Source organism: Lissotriton vulgaris, chromosome 1_1 (assembly GCF_964263255.1).
Source record: "Lissotriton vulgaris chromosome 1_1, aLisVul1.2, whole genome shotgun sequence".
In the NCBI taxonomy this organism is placed as follows: domain Eukaryota; kingdom Metazoa; phylum Chordata; class Amphibia; order Caudata; family Salamandridae; genus Lissotriton; species Lissotriton vulgaris.
Genome location: NC_141685.1, coordinates 945,957,131 through 945,978,798, shown reverse-complemented (window position 1 = coordinate 945,978,798; position 21,668 = coordinate 945,957,131).

The following is a 21,668-nucleotide window of genomic DNA, read 5'->3' as shown; positions in this document are numbered from 1 at the left end:
GCCGCCATAAGTGTGGCAGGGTATGCTCAGACGTGAGTCCCTTGCTCACTTTGCCACTGGATTCAAGCAAGCCGGGCTGAAGACGGCTGGAATGCCAGAAACCATTCCTCGGAAGCTTGTTACCGGTCCAGGGAAGACATGGCTTGGCAGTTCGGGCTGGACTGTTCCCATGAGGCACAGGGTCAGACTGATTTGCATATAGCCATGTCTGAACTGGGGTGGCAGAGTGGGCTAAAGAACGGTGATTGATTAAACCCAGATCTTTTGACTGGGTGTGAGTCTTTGATTGATTCAGATGCTCGGTCCATCACAACCCCCTTTTGTACCGCTTTTGGCCACTATAAGTGTGGCAGGGTATGCTCAGACGTGAGTCACTTGCTCACTTTGTCACTGGATTCAAGCAAGCCGGGCTGAAGACGGCAGAAATGCCACAAACAGGTCCTCGGAAGCTTGTTTCCGGTCCAGGGAAGACATGGCTTGGCAGTTCGGGCTGGACTGTTCCCATGAAGCACAGGGTTAGACTGATTTGCATATAGCCATGTCTGAACTGGGGTGGCAGAGTGGACTAAAGAACAGTGATGGATTAAACCCAGATCTTTTGACTGGGTGTGAGTGTTTGATTGATTCAGATGCTCCGTCCATCACCACCCCCTTTTGTACCGCTTTTGGCCACCATAAGTGTGGCAGTTATGCTCAGACGTGAGTCCCTTGCTCACTTTGCCACTGGATTCAAGCAAGCCGGGCTGAAGAGGGCTGGAATGCCAGATACCGGTCCTCGGAAGCTTGTTTCCGGTCCAGGGAAGACATGGCTTGGCAGTTGGGGCTGAACTGTTCCCATGAGGCACAGGGTCAGACTGATTTGCATATAGCCATGTCTGAACTGGGGTGGCAGAGTGGGTTAAAGAACGGTGATGGAATAAACCCAGATCTTTTGACTGGGTGTGAGTGTTTGATTGATTCAGATGCTCTGTCCATCACCACCCCCTTTTGTACCGCTTTTGGCCGCCATAAGTGTGTCAGGGTATGCTCAGACGTGAGTCCCTTGCTCACTTTGCCACTGGATTCAAGCAAGCCGGGCTGAAGACGGCTGGAATGCCAGAAACCGGTCCTCGGAAGCTTGTTTCCTGTCCAGGGAAGACATGGCTTGGCAGTTTGGGTTGGACTGTTCCCATGAGGCACAGGGTCAGACTGATTTGCATATAGCCATGTCTGAACTGGGGTGGCAGAGTGTGCTAAAGAACGGTGATGGATTAAACCCAGATCTTTTGACTGGGTGTGAGTGTTTGATTAATTCAGATGCTCCGTCCATCACCACCCCCTTTTGTACAGCTTTTGGCCGCCATAAGTGTGGCAGGGTATGCTCAGACGTGAGTCCCTTGCTCACTTTGCTACTGGATTCAAGCAAGCCGGGCTGAAGACGGTTGGAATGCCAGAAACCGGTCCTCGGAAGCTTGTTTCCGGTCCAGAGAAGACATGGCTTGGCAGTTGGGGCTGGACTGTTCCCATGAGGCACAGGGTCAGACTGATTTGCATATAGCCATGTCTGAACTGGGGTGGCAGAGTGGGCTAAAGAACGGTGATGGATTAAACCCAGATCCTTTGACTGGGTGTGAGTGTTTGATTGATTCAGATGCTCGGTCCATCACAACCCCCTTTTGTACCGCTTTTGGCCACCATAAGTGTGGCAGGGTATGCTCAGACGTGAGTCCCTTGCTCACTTTGTCACTGGATTCAAGCAAGCCGGGCTGAAGACGGCAGAAATGCCAGAAACAGGTCCTCGGAAGCTTGTTTCCGGTCCAGGGAAGACATGGCTTGGCAGTTCGGGCTGGACTGTTCCCATGAAGCACAGGGTTAGACTGATTTGCATATAGCCATGTCTGAACTGGGGTGGCAGAGTGGACTAAAGAACAGTGATGGATTAAACCCAGATCTTTTGACTGGGTGTGAGTGTTTGATTGATTCAGATGCTCCGTCCATCACCACCCCCTTTTGTACCGCTTTTGGCCACCATAAATGTGGCAGTTATGCTCAGACGTGAGTCCCTTGCTCACTTTGCCACTGGATTCAAGCAAGCCGGGCTGAAGACGACTGGAATGCCAGATACCGGTCCTCGGAAGCTTGTTTCCGGTCCAGGGAAGACATGGCTTGGCAGTTGGGGCTGAACTGTTCCCATGAGGCACAGGGTCAGACTGATTTGCATATAGCCATGTCTGAACTGGGGTGGCAGAGTGGGTTAAAGAACGGTGATGGAATAAACCCAGATCTTTTGACTGGGTGTGAGTGTTTGATTGATTCAGATGCTCCGTCCATCACCACCCCCTTTTGTACCGCTTTTGGCCGCCATAAGTGTGTCAGGGTATGCTCAGACGTGAGTCCCTTGCTCACTTTGCCACTGGATTCAAGCAAGCCGGGCTGAAGACGGCTGGAATGCCAGAAACCGGTCCTCGGAAGCTTGTTTCCTGTCCAGGGAAGACATGGCTTGGCAGTTTGGGCTGGACTGTTCCCATGAGGCACAGGGTCAGACTGATTTGCATATAGCCATGTCTGAACTGGGGTGGCAGAGTGTGCTAAAGAACGGTGATGGATTAAACCCAGATCTTTTGACTGGGTGTGAGTGTTTGATTAATTCAGATGCTCCGTCCATCACCACACCCTTTTGTACAGCTTTTGGCCGCCATAAGTGTGGCAGGGTATGCTCAGACGTGAGTCCCTTGCTCACTTTGCTACTGGATTCAAGCAAGCCGGGCTGAAGACGGCTGGAATGCCAGATACCGGTCCTCGGAAGCTTGTTTCCGGTCCAGGGAAGACATGGCTTGGCAGTTGGGGCTGAACTGTTCCCATGAGGCACAGGGTCAGACTGATTTGCATATAGCCATGTCTGAACTGGGGTGGCAGAGTGGGTTAAAGAACGGTGATGGAATAAACCCAGATCTTTTGACTGGGTGTGAGTGTTTGATTGATTCAGATGCTCCGTCCATCACCACCCCCTTTTGTACCGCTTTTGGCCGCCATAAGTGTGTCAGGGTATGCTCAGACGTGAGTCCCTTGCTCACTTTGCCACTGGATTCAAGCAAGCCGGGCTGAAGACGGCTGGAATGCCAGAAACCGGTCCTCGGAAGCTTGTTTCCTGTCCAGGGAAGACATGGCTTGGCAGTTTGGGCTGGACTGTTCCCATGAGGCACAGGGTCAGACTGATTTGCATATAGCCATGTCTGAACTGGGGTGGCAGAGTGTGCTAAAGAACGGTGATGGATTAAACCCAGATCTTTTGACTGGGTGTGAGTGTTTGATTAATTCAGATGCTCCGTCCATCACCACCCCCTTTTGTACAGCTTTTGGCCGCCATAAGTGTGGCAGGGTATGCTCAGACGTGAGTCCCTTGCTCACTTTGCTACTGGATTCAAGCAAGCCGGGCTGAAGAGGGCTGGAATGCCAGATACCGGTCCTCGGAAGCTTGTTTCCGGTCCAGGGAAGACATGGCTTGGCAGTTGGGGCTGAACTGTTCCCATGAGGCACAGGGTCAGACTGATTTGCATATAGCCATGTCTGAACTGGGGTGGCAGAGTGTGCTAAAGAACGGTGATGGATTAAACCCAGATCTTTTGACTGGGTGTGAGTGTTTGATTAATTCAGATGCTCCGTCCATCACCACCCCCTTTTGTACAGCTTTTGGCCGCCATAAGTGTGGCAGGGTATGCTCAGACGTGAGTCCCTTGCTCACTTTGCTACTGGATTCAAGCAAGCCGGGCTGAAGACGGTTGGAATGCCAGAAACCGGTCCTCGGAAGCTTGTTTCCGGTCCAGAGAAGACATGGCTTGGCAGTTCGGGCTGGACTGTTCCCATGAGGCACAGGGTCAGACTGATTTGCATATAGCCATGTCTGAACTGGGGTGGCAGAGTGGGCTAAAGAACGGTGATGGATTAAACCCAGATCCTTTGACTGGGTGTGAGTGTTTGATTGATTCAGATGCTCGGTCCATCACAACCCCCTTTTGTACCGCTTTTGGCCACCATAAGTGTGGCAGGGTATGCTCAGACGTGAGTCCCTTGCTCACTTTGTCACTGGATTCAAGCAAGCCGGGCTGAAGACGGCAGAAATGCCAGAAACAGGTCCTCGGAAGCTTGTTTCCGGTCCAGGGAAGACATGGCTTGGCAGTTCGGGCTGGACTGTTCCCATGAAGCACAGGGTTAGACTGATTTGCATATAGCCATGTCTGAACTGGGGTGGCAGAGTGGACTAAAGAACAGTGATGGATTAAACCCAGATCTTTTGACTGGGTGTGAGTGTTTGATTGATTCAGATGCTCCGTCCATCACCACCCCCTTTTGTACCGCTTTTGGCCACCATAAGTGTGGCAGTTATGCTCAGACGTGAGTCCCTTGCTCACTTTGCCACTGGATTCAAGCAAGCCGGGCTGAAGACGGCTGGAATGCCAGATACCGGTCCTCGGAAGCTTGTTTCCGGTCCAGGGAAGACATGGCTTGGCAGTTGGGGCTGAACTGTTCCCATGAGGCACAGGGTCAGACTGATTTGCATATAGCCATGTCTGAACTGGGGTGGCAGAGTGGGTTAAAGAACGGTGATGGAATAAACCCAGATCTTTTGACTGGGTGTGAGTGTTTGATTGATTCAGATGCTCCGTCCATCACCACCCCCTTTTGTACCGCTTTTGGCCGCCATAAGTGTGTCAGGGTATGCTCAGACGTGAGTCCCTTGCTCACTTTGCCACTGGATTCAAGCAAGCCGGGCTGAAGACGGCTGGAATGCCAGAAACCGGTCCTCGGAAGCTTGTTTCCTGTCCAGGGAAGACATGGCTTGGCAGTTTGGGCTGGACTGTTCCCATGAGGCACAGGGTCAGACTGATTTGCATATAGCCATGTCTGAACTGGGGTGGCAGAGTGTGCTAAAGAACGGTGATGGATTAAACCCAGATCTTTTGACTGGGTGTGAGTGTTTGATTAATTCAGATGCTCCGTCCATCACCACCCCGTTTTGTACAGCTTTTGGCCGCCATAAGTGTGGCAGGGTATGCTCAGACGTGAGTCCCTTGCTCACTTTGCTACTGGATTCAAGCAAGCCGGGCTGAAGACGGCTGGAATGCCAGATACCGGTCCTCGGAAGCTTGTTTCCGGTCCAGGGAAGACATGGCTTGGCAGTTGGGGCTGAACTGTTCCCATGAGGCACAGGGTCAGACTGATTTGCATATAGCCATGTCTGAACTCGGGTGGCAGAGTGGGTTAAAGAACGGTGATGGAATAAACCCAGATCTTTTGACTGGGTGTGAGTGTTTGATTGATTCAGGTGCTCTGTCCATCACCACCCCCTTTTGTACCGCTTTTGGCCGCCATAAGTGTTTCAGGGAATGCTCAGACGTGAGTCCCTTGCTCACTTTGCCACTGGATTCAAGCAAGCCGGGCTGAAGACGGCTGGAATGCCAGAAACCGGTCCTCGGAAGCTTGTTTCCTGTCCAGGGAAGACATGGCTTGGCAGTTTGGGCTGGACTGTTCCCATGAGGCACAGGGTCAGACTGATTTGCATATAGCCATGTCTGAACTGGGGTGGCAGAGTGTGCTAAAGAACGGTGATGGATTAAACCCAGATCTTTTGACTGGGTGTGAGTGTTTGATTAATTCAGATGCTCCGTCCATCACCACCCCCTTTTGTACAGCTTTTGGCCGCCATAAGTGTGGCAGGGTATGCTCAGACGTGAGTCCCTTGCTCACTTTGCTACTGGATTCAAGCAAGCCGGGCTGAAGACGGCTGGAATGCCAGAAACCGGTCCTCGGAAGCTTGTTTCCGGTCCAGAGAAGACATGGCTTGGCAGTTCGGGCTGGACTGTTCCCATGAGGCACAGGGTCAGACTGATTTCCATATAGCCATGTCTGAATTGGGGTGGCAGAGTGGGCTAAAGAACGGTGATGGATTAAACCCAGATCCTTTGACTGGGTGTGAGTGTTTGATTGATTCAGATGCTCCGTCCATCACCACCCCCTTTTGTACCGCTTTTGGCCGCCATGAGTGTGGCGGGGTATGCTCAGACGTGAGTCCCTTGCTCACTTTGCCACTGGATTCAAGCAAGCCGGGCTGAAGACGGCTGGAATGCCAGAAACCGGTCCTCGGAAGCTTGTTTCCGGTCCAGGGAAGACATGGCTTGGCAGTTCGGGCTGGACTGTTCCCATGAGGCACAGGGTCAGACTGATTTGCATATAGCCATGTCTGAACTGGGGTGGCAGAGTGTGCTAAAGAACGGTGATGGATTAAACCCAGATCTTTTGACTGGGTGTGAGTGTTTGATTGATTCAGATGCTCCATCCATCACCACCCCCTTTTGTACCGCTTGAGGCCACCATAAGTGTGGCAGGGTATGCTCAGATGTGAGTCCCTTGCTCACTTTGCCACTGGATTCAAGCAAGCCGGGCTGAAGATGGCTGGAATACCAGAAACCGGTCCTCGAAAGCTTGTTTCCGGTCCAGGGAAGACATGGCTTGGCAGTTCGGGCTGGACTGTTCCCATGAGGCACAGGGTCAGACTGATTTGCATATAGCCTTGTCTGAACTGGGGTGGCAGAGTGGGCTAAAGAACGGTGATGTATTAAACCCAGATCTTTTGACTGGGTGTGAGTGTTTGATTGATTCAGATGCTCCGCCCATCACCACCCCGTTTTTTACCGCTTTTGGCCACCATAAGTGTGGCAGGGTATGCTCAGACGTGAGTCCCTTGCTCACTTTGCCACTGGATTCAAGCAAGCCGGGCTGAAGACGGCTGGAATGCCAGAAACCGGTCCTCGGAAGCTTGTTTCCGGTCCAGGGAAGACCTGGCTTGGCAGTTCGGGCTAGACTGTTCCCATGAGGCACAGGGTCAGACTGATTTGCATGTAGCCATGTCTGAACTGGGGTGGCAGAGTGGGCTAAAGAACGGTGATGGATTAAACACAGACCTTTTGACTGGGTGTGAGTGTTTGATTGATTCAGATGCTCCGTCCATCACCACCCCCTTTTGTACCGCTTTTGGCCACCATAAGTGTGGCAGGGTATGCTCAGACGTGAGTCCCTTGCTCACTTTGCCACTAGATTCAAGCAAGCCGGGCTGAAGACGGCTGGAATGCCAGAAACCGGTCCTCGGAAGCTTGTTTCCGGTCAAGGGAAGACATGGCTTGTCAGTTCGGGCTAGACTGTTCCCATGAGGCACAGGGTCAGACTGATTTGCATATAGCCATGTCTGAACTGGGGTGGCAGAGTGGGCTAAAGAACGGTGATGGATTAAACACAGACCTTTTGACTGGGTGTGAGTGTTTGATTGATTCAGATGCTCCGTCCATCACCACCCCCTTTTGTACCGCTTTTGGCCACCATAAGTGTGGCAGGGTATGCTCAGACGTGAGTCCCTTGCTCACTTTGCCACTAGATTCAAGCAAGCCGGGCTGAAGACGGCTGGAATGCCAGAAACCGGTCCTCGGAAGCTTGTTTCCGGTCAAGGGAAGACATGGCTTGTCAGTTCGGCTAGACTGTTCCCATGAGGCACAGGGTCAGACTGATTTGCATATAGCCATGTCTGAACTGGGGTGGCAGAGTGGGCTAAAGAACGGTGATGGATTAAACCCAGATCTTTTGACTGGGTGTGAGTGTTTGATTGATTCAGATGCTCCGTCCATCACCACCCTCTTTTGTACCGCTTTTGGCCACCATAAGTGTGGCAGGGTGTGCTCAGACGTGAGTCCCTTGCTCACTTTGCCACTGGATTCAAGCAAGCCGGGCTGAAGACGGCTGGAATGCCAGAAACCGGTCCTCGGAAGCTTGTTTCCGGTCCAGGGAAGACATGGCTTGGCAGTTCAGGCTGGACTGTTCCCATGAAGCACAGGGTCAGACTGATTTGCATATAGCCATGTCTGAACTGGGGTGGCAGAGTGGGCTAAAGAACGGTGATGGATTAAACCCAGATCTTTTGACTGGGTGTGAGTAATTGAATAATTCAGATGCTCCATCCATCACCACCCCCTTTTGTACCGCTTTTGGCCGCCATAAGTGTGGCAGGGTATGCTCAGACGTGAGTCCCTTGCTCACTTTGCCACTGGATTCAAGCAAGACGGGCTGAAGACGGCTGGAATTCCAGAAACCGGTCCTCGGAAGCTTGTTTCCGGTCCAGGGAAGACATGGCTTGGCAGTTCGGGCTGGACTGTTCCCATGAGGCACAGGGTCAGACTGATTTGCATATAGCCATGTCTGAACTGGGGTGGCAGAGTGGGCTAAATAATGGTGATGGATTAAACCCAGATCTTTTGACTGGGTGTTAGTGTTTGATTGATTCAGATGCTTTTGTACCGCTTTTCGCCGCCATAAGTTTGGCAGGGTATGCTCAGACGTGAGTCCTTTGCTCACTTTGCCACTGGATTCAAGCAAGCCGGGCTGAAAACGGCTGAAATGCCAGAAACCTGTCCTCGTAAGCATGTTTCCGATCCAGGGAAGACATGGCTTGGCAGTTCGGGCTGGACTGTTCCCATGAGGCACAGGGTCAGACTGATTTGCATATAGCCTTGTCTGAACTGGTGTGGCAGAGTGGGCTAAAGAACGGTGATGGATTAAACCCAGATCTTTTAACTGGGTGTGACTGTTTGATTGATTCAGATGCTCTGTCCATCACCATCCCCTTTTGTACAGCTTTTGGCAGCCATAAGTGTGGCAGGGTATGCTCAGACTTGAGTCACTTGCTCACTTTGCCACTGGATTCAAGCAAGCCGTGCTGAAGACGGCTGGAATGCCAGAAACCGGTCCTCCGAAGCTTTTTTCCGGTCCAGGGAAGACATGGCTTGGCAGTTCGGGCTGGACTGTTCCCATGAAGCACAGGGTCAGACTGATTTGCATATAGCCATGTCTGAACTGGGGTGGCAGAGTAGGCTAAAGAACGGTGATGGATTAAACCCAGATCTTTTGACTGGGTGTGAGTGTTAGATTGATTCAGATGCTCCGTCCATCACCACACACTTTTGTACCGCTTTTGGCTGCCATAAGAGTGGCAGGGTATGCTCAGGCGTGAGTCCCTTGCTCACTTTGCCACTGGATTCAAGCAAGCCGGGCTGAAGACGGCTGGAATGCCAGATACCGGTCCTCAGAAGCTTGTTTCCGGTCCAGGGAAGACATGACTTGGCAGTTCGGGCTGGACTGTTCCCATGAGGCACAGGGTAAGACTGATTTGCATATAGCCATGTCTGAACTGGGGTGGCAGAGTGGGCTAAAGAACGGTGATGGATTAAACCCAGATCTTTTGACTGGGTGTGAGTGTTTGATTAATTCAGATGCTCCGTCCATCACCACCCCTTTTTGTACCGCTTTTACCCGCCATAAGTGTGGCAGGGTATGCTCAGACGTGAGTCCCTTGCTCACTTTGCCACTGGATTCAAGCAAGCCGGGCTGAAGACGGCTGGAATGCCAGAAACCGGTCCTCGTAAGCTTGTTTCCGGTCCAGGGAAGACATGGCTTGGCAGTTCGGGCTCGACTATTCCCATGAGGCACAGGGTCAGACTGATTTGCATATAGCCATGTCTGAATTACGGTGGCAGAGTGGGCTAAAGAACTGTGATGGATTAAACCCAGATCTTTTGACTCGGTGTGAGTGTTTGATTGATTCAGATGCTCCACCCATCACCACCCCCTTTTGTACCACTTTTGGCCGCATTAAGTGTGGCAGGGTATGCTCAGACGTGAGTCCCTTGCTCACTTTGCCACTGGATTCAAGCAAGCCGGGCTGAAGACGGCCGGAATGCCAGAAACCGGTCCTCTGAAGCTTGTTTCCGGTCCAGGGAAGACATGGCTTGGCAGTTCGGGCTGGACTGTTCCCATGAAGCAGAGGGTCAGACTGATTTGCATATAGCCATGTCTGAACTGGGGTGGCAGAGTGGGCTAAAGAACGGTGATGGATTAAACCCAGATCTTTTGACTGGGTGTGAGTGTTTAATTGATTCAGATGCTCCGTCCATCACACCCCCTTTTGTACCGCTTTTGACCGCCATAAGTGTGGCAGGGTATGCTCAGACGTGAGTCCCTTGCTCACTTTGCCACTGGATCCAAGCAAGCCGGGCAGAAGACAGCTGGAATGCCAGAAACCGGTCCTCGGAAGCTTGTTTCCGGTCCAGGGAAGACATGGCTTGGCAGTTCGGGCTGGACTGTTCCCATGAGGCACAGGGTCAGACTGATTTGCATATAGCCATGTCTGAACTGGTGTGGCAGAGTGGGCTAAAGAACGGTGATGGATTAAACCCAGATCTTTTGACTGGGTGTTAGTGTTTGATTGATTCAGATGCTCCCTCAATCACCACCCCCTTTTGTACCGCTTTTGGCCGCCATAAGTGTGGCAGGGTATGCTCAGACGTGAGTCCCTTGCTCACTTTGCCACTGGATTCAAGAAAGCCGGGCTGAAGACGGCTGGAATGCCAGAAACCTGTGTTCGGAAGCTTGTTTCCGGTCCAGGGAAGACATGGCTTGGCAGTTCGGGCTGGACTGTTCCCATGAGGCACAGGGTCAGACTGATTTGCATATAGCCATGTCTGAACTGGGGTGGCAGAGTGGGCTAAAGAACGGTGATGGATTAAACCCAGATCTTTTGACTGGGTGTGAGTGTTTGATTAATTCAGATGCTCCGTCCATCACCACCCCCTTTTGTACCGCTTTTACCCACCATAAGTGTGGCAGGGTATGCTCAGACGTGAGTCCCTTGCTCACTTTGCCACTGGATTCAAGCAAGCCGGGCTGAAGACGGCTGGATTGCCAGAAACCGGTCCTCGTAAGCTTGTTTCCGGTCAAGGGAAGACATGGCTTGGCAGTTCGGGCTGGACTGTTCCCATGAGGCACAGGGTCAGACTGATTTGCATATAGCCATGTCTGAATTAGGGTGGCAGAGTGGGCTAAAGAACGGTGATGGATTAAACCCAGATCTTTTGACTGGGTGTGAGTGTTTGATTGATTCAGATCCTCCGCCCATCACCACCCCCTTTTGTACCGCTTTTGGCCGCCATAAGTGTGGCAGGGTATGCTCAGACGTGAGTCCAATGCTCACTTTGCCACTGGATTCAAGCAAGCCGGCCTGAAGACGGCTGGAATGCCAGAAACCGGTCCTCGGAAACTTGTTTCCGGTCCAGGGAAGACATGGCTTGGCAGTTCGGGCTGGACTGTTCCCATGAAGCACAGGGTCAGACTGATTTGCATATAGCCATGTCTGAACTGGGGTGGCAGAGTGGGCTAAAGAACGGTGATGGATTAAACCCAGATCTTTTGACTGGGTGTGAGTGTTTGATTGATTCAGAAGCTCCGTCCATCACACCCCCTTTTGTACCGCTTTTGGCCACCATAAGTGTGGCAGGGTATGCTCAGACGTGAGTCTCTTGCTCACTTTGCCACTGGATTCAAGCAAGCCGGGCTGAAATTGGCTGGAATGCCAGATACTGGTCCTCGGAAGCTTGTTTCCGGTCCAGGGAAGACATGGCTTGGCAGTTCGGGCTGGACTGTTCCCATGAGGCACAGGGTCAGACTGATTTGCATATAGCCATGTCTGAACTGGGGTGGCAGAGTGGGCTAAAGAACGGTGATGGATTAAACCCAGATCTTTTGACTGGGTGTGAGTGTTTGATTGATTCAGATGCTCCGTCCATCACCACCCCCTTTTGTACCGCTTTTGGCCGCCATAAGTGTGGCAGGGTATGCTCAGACGTGAGTCCCTTGCTCACTTTGCCACTGGATTCAAGCAAGACGGGCTGAAGACAGCTGGAATGCCAGAAACCGGTCCTCGGAAGCTTGTTTCCGGTCCAGGGAAGACATGGCTTGGCAGTTCGGGCTGGACTGTTCCCATGAGGCACAGGGTCAGACTGATTTGCATATAGCCATGTCTGAACTGGGGTGGCAGAGTGGGCTAAAGAACGGTGATGGATTAAACCCAGATCTTTTGACTAGGTTTGAGTGTTTGATTGATTCAGATGCTCCGTCCATCACCACCCCCTTTTGTACCACTTTTGCCTACCATAAGTGTGGCAGGGTATGCTCAGACATGAGTCCCTTGCTCACTTTGCCACTGGATTCAAGCAAGCCGGGCTGAAGACAGCTGGAATGCCAGAAACCGGTCCTCGGAAGCTTGTTTCCGGTCCAGGGAAGACATGGCTTGGCAGTTTGGGCTGGACTGTTCCCATGAGGCACAGGGTCAGACTGATTTGCATATAGCCATGTCTGAACTGGGGTGGCAAAGCGGGCTAAAGAACGGTGATGGATTAAACCCAGATCTTTTGACTGGGTGTGAGTGTTTGATTGATTCAGATGCTCCGTCTTTCACCACCCCCTTTTGTCTTGCTTTTGGCCGCCATAAGTGTGGCAGGGTATGCTCAGACGTGAGTCCTTGCTCACTTTGCCACTGGATTCAAGCAAGCCGGGCTGAAGACAGCTGGAATGCCAGAAACCGGTCCTCGTAAGCTTGTTTCCGGTCCAGGGAAGACATGGCTTGGCAGTTCGGGCTCGACTGTTCCCATGAGGCACAGGGTCAGACTGACTTGCATATAGCCATGTCTGAATTACGGTGGCAGAGTGGGCTAAAGAACTGTGATGGATTAAACCCAGATCTTTTGACTCGGTGTGAGTGTTTGATTGATTCAGATGCTCCACCCATCACCACCCCCTTTTGTACCACTTTTGGCCGCATTAAGTGTGGCAGGGTATGCTCAGACGTGAGTCCCTTGCTCACTTTGCCACTGGATTCAAGCAAGCCGGGCTGAAGACGGCCAGAATGCCAGAAACCGGTCCTCTGAAGCTTGTTTCCGGTCCAGGGAAGACATGGCTTGGCAGTTCGGGCTGGACTGTTCCCATGAAGCAGAGGGTCAGACTGATTTGCATATAACCATGTCTGAACTGGGGTGGCAGAGTGGGCTAAAGAACGGTGATGGATTAAACCCAGATCTTTTGACTGGGTGTGAGTGTTTAATTGATTCAGATGCTCCGTCCATCACACCCCCTTTTGTACCGCTTTTGACCGCCATAAGTGTGGCAGGGTATGCTCAGACGTGAGTCCCTTGCTCACTTTGCCACTGGATCCAAGCAAGCCGGGCAGAAGACAGCTGGAATGCCAGAAACCGGTCCTCGGAAGCTTGTTTCTGGTCCAGGGAAGACATGGCTTGGCATTTCGGGCTGGACTGTTCCTATTAGGCACAGGGTCAGACTGATTTGCATATAGCCATGTCTGAACTGGTGTGGCAGAGTGGGCTAAAGAATGGTGATGGATTAAACCCAGATCTTTTGACTGGGTGTTAGTGTTTGATTGATTCAGATGCTCCCTCAATCACCACCCCCTTTTGTACCGCTTTTGGCCGCCATAAGTGTGGCAGGGTATGCTCAGACGTGAGTCCCTTGCTCACTTTGTCACTGGATTCAAGCAAGCCGGGCTGAAGACGGCTGGAATGCCAGAAACCTGTGTTCGGAAGCTTGTTTCCGGTCCAGGGAAGACATGGCTTGGCAGTTCGGGCTGGACTGTTCCCATGAGGCACAGGGTCAGACTGATTTGCATATAGCCATGTCTGAACTGGGGTGGCAGAGTGGGCTAAAGAACGGTGATGGATTAAACCCAGATCTTTTGACTGGGTGTGAGTGTTTGATTATTCAGATGCTCCGTCCATCACCACCCCCTTTTGTACCGCTTTTACCCACCATAAGAGTGGCAGGGTATGCTCAGACGTGAGTCCCTTGCTCACTTTGCCACTGGATTCAAGCAAGCCGGGCTGAAGACGGCTGGATTGCCAGAAACCGGTCCTCGTAAGCTTGTTTCCGGTCAAGGGAAGACATGGCTTGGCAGTTCGGGCTGGACTGTTCCCATGAGGCACAGGGTCAGACTGATTTGCATATAGCCATGTCTGAACTGGGGTGGCAGAGTGGGCTAAAGAACGGTGATGGATTAAACCCAGATCCTTTGACTGGGTGTGAGTGTTTGATTGATTCAGATGCTCCGTCCATCACCACCCCCTTTTGTACCGCTTTTGGCCGCCATGAGTGTGGCGGGGTATGCTCAGACCTGAGTCCCTTGCTCACTTTGCCACAGGATTAAAGCAAGCCGAGCTGAAGACGGCTCGAATGCCAGAAACCGGTCCTCGGAAGCTTGTTTCCGGTCCAGGGAAGACATGGCTTGGCAGTTCGGGCTGGACTGTTCCCATGAAGCACAGGGTCAGACTGATTTGAATATAGCCATGTCTGAACTAGGGTGGCAGAGTGGGCTAAAGAACGGTGATAGATTAAACCCAGATCTTTTGACTGGGTGTGAGTGTTTGATTGATTCAGATGCTCGGTCCATCACAACCCCCTTTTGTACCGCTTTTGGCCACCATAAGTGTGGCAGGGTATGCTCAGACGTGAGTCCCTTGCTCACTTTGTCACTGGATTCAAGCAAGCCGGGCTGAAGACGGCAGAAATGCCAGAAACAGGTCCTCGGAAGCTTGTTTCCGGTCCAGGGAAGACATGGCTTGGCAGTTCGGGCTGGACTGTTCCCATGAAGCACAGGGTTAGACTGATTTGCATATAGCCATGTCTGAACTGGGGTGGCAGAGTGGACTAAAGAACAGTGATGGATTAAACCCAGATCTTTTGACTGGGTGTGAGTGTTTGATTGATTCAGATGCTCCGTCCATCACCACCCCCTTTTGTACCGCTTTTGGCCGCCATAAGTGTGGCAGGGTATGCTCAGACGTGAGTCCCTTGCTCACTTTGCCACTGGATTCAAGCAAGCCGGGCTGAAGACAGCTGGAATGCCAGAAACCGGTCCTCGGAAGCTTGTTTCCGGTCCAGGGAAGACATGGCTTGGCAGTTCGGGCTGGACTGTTCCCATGAGGCACAGGGTCAGACTGATTTGCATATAGCCATGTCTGAACTGGGGTGGCAGAGTGGGCTAAAGAACGGTGATGGATTAAACCCAGATCTTTTGACTAGGTTTGAGTGTTTTATTGATTCAGATGCTCCGTCCATCACCACCCCCTTTTGTACCACTTTTGCCTACCATAAGTGTGGCAGGGTATGCTCAGACATGAGTCCCTTGCTCACTTTGCCACTGGATTCAAGCAAGCCGGGCTGAAGACAGCTGGAATGCCAGAAACCGGTCCTCGGAAGCTTGTTTCCGGTCCAGGGAAGTCATGGCTTGGCAGTTTGGGCTGGACTGTTCCCATGAGGCACAGGGTCAGACTGATTTGCATATAGCCATGTCTGAACTGGGGTGGCAAAGCGGGCTAAAGAACGGTGATGGATTAAACCCAGATCTTTTGACTGGGTGTGAGTGTTTGATTGATTCAGATGCTCCGTCTTTCACCACCCCCTTTTGTCTTGCTTTTGGCCGCCATAAGTGTGGCAGGGTATGCTCAGACGTGAGTCCCTTGCTCACTTTGCCACTGGATTCAAGCAAGCCGGGCTGAAGACGGCTGGAATGCCAGAAACCGGTCCTCGTAAGCTTGTTTCCGGTCCAGGGAAGACATGGCTTGGCAGTTCGGGCTCGACTGTTCCCATGAGGCACAGGGTCAGACTGATTTGCATATAGCCATGTCTGAATTACGGTGGCAGAGTGGGCTAAAGAACTGTGATGGATTAAACCCAGATCTTTTGACTCGGTGTGAGTGTTTGATTGATTCAGATGCTCCACCCATCACCACCCCCTTTTGTACCACTTTTGGCCGCATTAAGTGTGGCAGGGTATGCTCAGGCGTGAGTCCCTTGCTCACTTTGCCACTGGATTCAAGCAAGCCGGGCTGAAGACGGCCGGAATGCCAGAAACCGGTCCTCTGAAGCTTGTTTCCGGTCCAGGGAAGACATGGCTTGGCAGTTCGGGCTGGACTGTTCCCATGAAGCAGAGGGTCAGACTGATTTGCATATAACCATGTCTGAACTGGGGTGGCAGAGTGGGCTAAAGAACGGTGATGGATTAAACCCAGATCTTTTGACTGGGTGTGAGTGTTTAATTGATTCAGATGCTCCGTCCATCACACCCCCTTTTGTACCGCTTTTGACCGCCATAAGTGTGGCAGGGTATGCTCAGACGTGAGTCCCTTGCTCACTTTGCCACTGGATCCAAGCAAGCCGGGCAGAAGACAGCTGGAATGCCAGAAACCGGTCCTCGGAAGCTTGTTTCTGGTCCAGGGAAGACATGGCTTGGCATTTCGGGCTGGACTGTTCCCATGAGGCACAGGGTCAGACTGATTTGCATATAGCCATGTCTGAACTGGTGTGGCAGAGTGGGCTAAAGAATGGTGATGGATTAAACCCAGATCTTTTGACTGGGTGTTAGTGTTTGATTGATTCAGATGCTCCCTCAATCACCACCCCCTTTTGTACCGCTTTTGGCCGCCATAAGTGTGGCAGGGTATGCTCAGACGTGAGTCCCTTGCTCACTTTGCCACTGGATTCAAGCAAGCCGGGCTGAAGACGGCTGGAATGCCAGAAACCTGTGTTCGGAAGCTTGTTTCCGGTCCAGGGAAGACATGGCTTGGCAGTTCGGGCTGGACTGTTCCCATGAGGCACAGGGTCAGACTGATTTGCATATAGCCATGTCTGAACTGGGGTGGCAGAGTGGGCTAAAGAACGGTGATGGATTAAACCCAGATCTTTTGACTGGGTGTGAGTGTTTGATTATTCAGATGCTCCGTCCATCACCACCCCCTTTTGTACCGCTTTTACCCACCATAAGAGTGGCAGGGTATGCTCAGACGTGAGTCCCTTGCTCACTTTGCCACTGGATTCAAGCAAGCCGGGCTGAAGACGGCTCGAATGCCAGAAACCGGTCCTCGGAAGCTTGTTTCCGGTCCAGGGAAGACATGGCTTGGCAGTTCGGGCTGGACTGTTCCCATGAAGCACAGGGTCAGACTGATTTGAATATAGCCATGTCTGAACTAGGGTGGCAGAGTGGGCTAAAGAACGGTGATAGATTAAACCCAGATCTTTTGACTGGGTGTGAGTGTTTGATTGATTCAGATGCTCGGTCCATCACAACCCCCTTTTGTACCGCTTTTGGCCACCATAAGTGTGGCAGGGTATGCTCAGACGTGAGTCCCTTGCTCACTTTGTCACTGGATTCAAGCAAGCCGGGCTGAAGACGGCAGAAATGCCAGAAACAGGTCCTCGGAAGCTTGTTTCCGGTCCAGGGAAGACATGGCTTGGCAGTTCGGGCTGGACTGTTCCCATGAAGCACAGGGTTAGACTGATTTGCATATAGCCATGTCTGAACTGGGGTGGCAGAGTGGACTAAAGAACAGTGATGGATTAAACCCAGATCTTTTGACTGGGTGTGAGTGTTTGATTGATTCAGATGCTTCGTCCATCACCACCCCCTTTTGTACCGCTTTTGGCCACCATAAGTGTGGCAGTTATGCTCAGACGTGAGTCCCTTGCTCACTTTGCCACTGGATTCAAGCAAGCCGGGCTGAAGACGGCTGGAATGCCAGATACCGGTCCTCGGAAGCTTGTTTCCGGTCCAGGGAAGACATGGCTTGGCAGTTGGGGCTGAACTGTTCCCATGAGGCACAGGGTCAGACTGATTTGCATATAGCTATGTCTGAACTGGGGTGGCAGAGTGGGTTAAAGAACGGTGATGGAATAAACCCAGATCTTTTGACTGGGTGTGAGTGTTTGATTGATTCAGATGCTCCGTCCATCACCACCCCCTTTTGTACCGCTTTTGGCCGCCATAAGTGTGTCAGGGTATGCTCAGACGTGAGTCCCTTGCTCACTTTGCCACTGGATTCAAGCAAGCCGGGCTGAAGACGGCTGGAATGCCAGAAACCGGTCCTCGGAAGCTTGTTTCCTGTCCAGGGAAGACATGGCTTGGCAGTTTGGGCTGGACTGTTCCCATGAGGCACAGGGTCAGACTGATTTGCATATAGCCATGTCTGAACTGGGGTGGCAGAGTGTGCTAAAGAACGGTGATGGATTAAACCCAGATCTTTTGACTGGGTGTGAGTGTTTGATTAATTCAGATGCTCCGTCCATCACCACCCCCTTTTGTACAGCTTTTGGCCGCCATAAGTGTGGCAGGGTATGCTCAGACGTGAGTCCCTTGCTCACTTTGCTACTGGATTCAAGCAAGCCGGGCTGAAGACGGCTGGAATGCCAGATACCGGTCCTCGGAAGCTTGTTTCCGGTCCAGGGAAGACATGGCTTGGCAGTTGGGGCTGAACTGTTCCCATGAGGCACAGGGTCAGACTGATTTGCATATAGCCATGTCTGAACTGGGGTGGCAGAGTGGGTTAAAGAACGGTGATGGAATAAACCCAGATCTTTTGACTGGGTGTGAGTGTTTGATTGATTCAGATGCTCCGTCCATCACCACCCCCTTTTGTACCGCTTTTGGCCGCCATAAGTGTGTCAGGGTATGCTCAGACGTGAGTCCCTTGCTCACTTTGCCACTGGATTCAAGCAAGCCGGGCTGAAGACGGCTGGAATGCCAGAAACCGGTCCTCGGAAGCTTGTTTCCTGTCCAGGGAAGACATGGCTTGGCAGTTTGGGCTGGACTGTTCCCATGAGGCACAGGGTCAGACTGATTTGCATATAGCCATGTCTGAACTGGGGTGGCAGAGTGTGCTAAAGAACGGTGATGGATTAAACCCAGATCTTTTGACTGGGTGTGAGTGTTTGATTAATTCAGATGCTCCGTCCATCACCACCCCTTTTTGTACCGCTTTTACCCGCCATAAGTGTGGCAGGGTATGCTCAGACGTGAGTCCCTTGCTCACTTTGCCACTGGATTCAAGCAAGCCGGGCTGAAGACGGCTGGAATGCCAGAAACCGGTCCTCGGAAGCTTGTTTCCGGTCCAGAGAAGACATGGCTTGGCAGTTCGGGCTGGACTGTTCCCATGAAGCACAGGGTCAGACTGATTTGCATATAGCCATGTCTGAACTGGGGTGGCAGAGTGGGCTAAAGAACGGTGATGGATTAAACCCAGATCTTTTGACTGGGTGTGAGTGTTTGATTGATTCAGATCCTCCGCCCATCACCACCCCCTTTTGTACCGCTTTTGGCCGCCATAAGTGTGGCAGGGTATGCTCAGACGTGAGTCCAATGCTCACTTTGCCACTGGATTCAAGCAAGCCGGCCTGAAGACGGCTGGAATGCCAGAAACCGGTCCTCGGAAACTTGTTTCCGGTCCAGGGAAGACATGGCTTGGCAGTTCGGGCTGGACTGTTCCCATGAAGCACAGGGTCAGACTGATTTGCATATAGCCATGTCTGAACTGGGGTGGCAGAGTGGGCTAAAGAACGGTGATGGATTAAACCCAGATCTTTTGACTGGGTGTGAGTGTTTGATTGATTCAGAAGCTCCGTCCATCACACCCCCTTTTGTACCGCTTTTGGCCACCATAAGTGTGGCAGGGTATGCTCAGACGTGAGTCTCTTGCTCACTTTGCCACTGGATTCAAGCAAGCCGGGCTGAAATTGGCTGGAATGCCAGATACTGGTCCTCGGAAGCTTGTTTCCGGTCCAGGGAAGACATGGCTTGGCAGTTCGGGCTGGACTGTTCCCATGAGGCACATGGTCAGACTGATTTGCATATAGCCATGTCTGAACTGGGGTGGCAGAGTGGGCTAAAGAACGGTGATGGATTAAACCCAGATCTTTTGACTGGGTGTGAGTGTTTGATTGATTCAGATGCTCCGTCCATCACCACCCCCTTTTGTACCGCTTTTGGCCGCCATAAGTGTGGCAGGGTATGCTCAGACGTGAGTCCCTTGCTCACTTTGCCACTGGATTCAAGCAAGCCGGGCTGAAGACAGCTGGAATGCCAGAAACCGGTCCTCGGAAGCTTGTTTCCGGTCCAGGGAAGACATGGCTTGGCAGTTTGGGCTGGACTGTTCCCATGAGGCACAGGGTCAGACTGATTTGCATATAGCCATGTCTGAACTGGGGTGGCAAAGCGGGCTAAAGAACGGTGATGGATTAAACCCAGATCTTTTGACTGGGTGTGAGTGTTTAATTGATTCAGATGCTCCGTCCATCACACCCCCTTTTGTACCGCTTTTGACCGCCATAAGTGTGGCAGGGTATGCTCAGACGTGAGTCCCTTGCTCACTTTGCCACTGGATCCAAGCAAGCCGGGCAGAAGACAGCTGGAATGCCAGAAACCGGTCCTCGGAAGCTTGTTTCTGGTCCAGGGAAGACATGGCTTGGCATTTCGGGCTGGACTGTTCCCATGAGGCACAGGGTCAGACTGATTTGCATATAGCCATGTCTGAACTGGTGTGGCAGAGTGGGCTAAAGAATGGTGATGGATTAAACCCAGATCTTTTGACTGGGTGTTAGTGTTTGATTGATTCAGATGCTCCCTCAATCACCACCCCCTTTTGTACCGCTTTTGGCCGCCATAAGTGTGGCAGGGTATGCTCAGACGTGAGTCCCTTGCTCACTTTGCCACTGGATTCAAGCAAGCCGGGCTGAAGACGGCTGGAATGCCAGAAACCTGTGTTCGGAAGCTTGTTTCCGGTCCAGGGAAGACATGGCTTGGCAGTTCGGGCTGGACTGTTCCCATGAGGCACAGGGTCAGACTGATTTGCATATAGCCATGTCTGAACTGGGGTGGCAGAGTGGGCTAAAGAACGGTGATGGATTAAACCCAGATCTTTTGACTGGGTGTGAGTGTTTGATTACTCAGATGCTCCGTCCATCACCACCCCCTTTTGTACCGCTTTTACCCACCATAAGAGTGGCAGGGTATGCTCAGACGTGAGTCCCTTGCTCACTTTGCCACTGGATTCAAGCAAGCCGGGCTGAAGACGGCTGGATTGCCAGAAACCGGTCCTCGTAAGCTTGTTTCCGGTCAAGGGAAGACATGGCTTGGCAGTTCGGGCTGGACTGTTCCCATGAGGCACAGGGTCAGACTGATTTGCATATAGCCATGTCTGAACTGGGGTGGCAGAGTGGGCTAAAGAACGGTGATGGATTAAACCCAGATCCTTTGACTGGGTGTGAGTGTTTGATTGATTCAGATGCTCCGTCCATCACCACCCCCTTTTGTACCGCTTTTGGCCGCCATGAGTGTGGCGGGGTATGCTCAGACCTGAGTCCCTTGCTCACTTTGCCACTGGATTAAAGCAAGCCGAGCTGAAGACGGCTCGAATGCCAGAAACCGGTCCTCGGAAGCTTGTTTCCGGTCCAGGGAAGACATGGCTTGGCAGTTCGGGCTGGACTGTTCCCATGAAGCACAGGGTCAGACTGATTTGAATATAGCCATGTCTGAACTAGGATGGCAGAGTGGGCTAAAGAACGGTGATAGATTAAACCCAGATCTTTTGACTGGGTGTGAGTGTTTGATTGATTCAGATGCTCGGTCCATCACAACCCCCTTTTGTACCGCTTTTGGCCACCATAAGTGTGGCAGGGTATGCTCAGACGTGAGTCCCTTGCTCACTTTGTCACTGGATTCAAGCAAGCCGGGCTGAAGACGGCAGAAATGCCAGAAACAGGTCCTCTGAAGCTTGTTTCCGGTCCAGGGAAGACATGGCTTGGCAGTTCGGGCTGGACTGTTCCCATGAAGCACAGGGTTAGACTGATTTGCATATAGCCATGTCTGAACTGGGGTGGCAGAGTGGAGTAAAGAACAGTGATGGATTAAACCCAGATCTTTTGACTGGGTGTGAGTGTTTGATTGATTCAGATGCTCCGTCCATCACCACCCCCTTTTGTAC